Below are 1,244 nucleotides of genomic sequence, written 5' to 3'. Positions count from 1 at the left end.
CAACCCTCCCCCCCCCTAAAAAAAAAAACCCTGATAAAAAGCAGCTGCCTGGTTATTCCCAGAGGTCAGGTTTGGTCACACACACCCCCTCCTCTCTCCGAGCTGCAATCCTGGTGGGGGGGGGGGGGGGGAGCGCTTGACCCCCCAACACACGCCCCTACTTTCCCCTGGCGCCGGGAATGCCTCGGGCTCCCTCTCTGTGTCTTCTTCCAGGACAAATGTGACAGGTAACCCCCCCCGCACACACACACACACACACACACACTGCTCAGCCGAGGGAGGTGCGCCACGCTTCCCACACCCCGCACACACCAAACACAGCCCTTCCTGCAGCGACTGGCAATGGGTCCAGCCCCCCTCCTCCCGCCCCCCCGCCAAAAAAACAAAAATAGGGAACGGGGGGAGGGGAAAGGGGGAAGCAATGCAAGTGGCTCGGTCAGTCAAGATCTGGAAGGCTGGGGTCTGAAAAAACACAAACCGCCCCCCACCCTCGCGCCCCCCCACCACCGCCACCCCCCCAAAAATATCCCCCGACCATTGGTGCAAAGCTCCCGGGGCGGCCGCAGAGAGAGGAGGAGAGCGAGAGAAATCAGCAGCGCCTGTGGCGGGGGGGGGCGGCGTTTGCCCCCCCCCCCCCCCCCCCCCCCCCCCCGATCGCTTGCTAAGGAGCGGGATCTGCCCCGCCAGACGGGCCCCCCGGCCCCATCGCTCCCCGTCTCCCCCAGCGAACGCGAACGTGAGCGGGGCTGGCTGGGCTCGGCTCGCCCCCCCCGCTCTCGGGTGACACTGCAGCTCGCCCGGAATTGCTATGCCGCACCACGCCGCCCGGGAACGGGGGGCGGGGGGGACAGGAGGGAGGGATGCTTCAATACCTGCTGCCACTCTACGGGCGGGCACACGCAGCCCCCCCCCGCCGGCCCCCCACCAGGCAGCAAGGCTCGATCCTTCCCCTCCCCTGCTTGCCCGGTGGGGGGGGGGAGGACCCGGGGGGCATGTCTGTCTTTGCAAGCCGTCCCCCCTCCCCCCCCGGTTCTGAGCCTGATTGCACGGAGGGAGGGAGGGGGGGGCGCATCTCTGCTTGCACACGCACACACACCAGCCCAGCACACCCAAGGCATTTACCTACTTGAGGAGCAGGCTGGGATCCGGGCACAAGGCTCATGGCTCGGGGGCGGGGGGAAGGGAGGGAGATCTCCACCGCTGCCCGCTCAGCCCCCCCCCCCCCGGCCCCATTTTTTGATCAC

The sequence above is a fragment of the Emydura macquarii genome, unplaced genomic scaffold (genome assembly GCF_026122565.2).
Source record: "Emydura macquarii macquarii isolate MOO-44397 ecotype Brisbane River unplaced genomic scaffold, CSIRO-AGI_Emac_v2 contig_2768, whole genome shotgun sequence".
NCBI lineage: Eukaryota > Metazoa > Chordata > Testudines > Chelidae > Emydura > Emydura macquarii.
Note: the sequence above shows the minus strand (reverse complement) of the source record.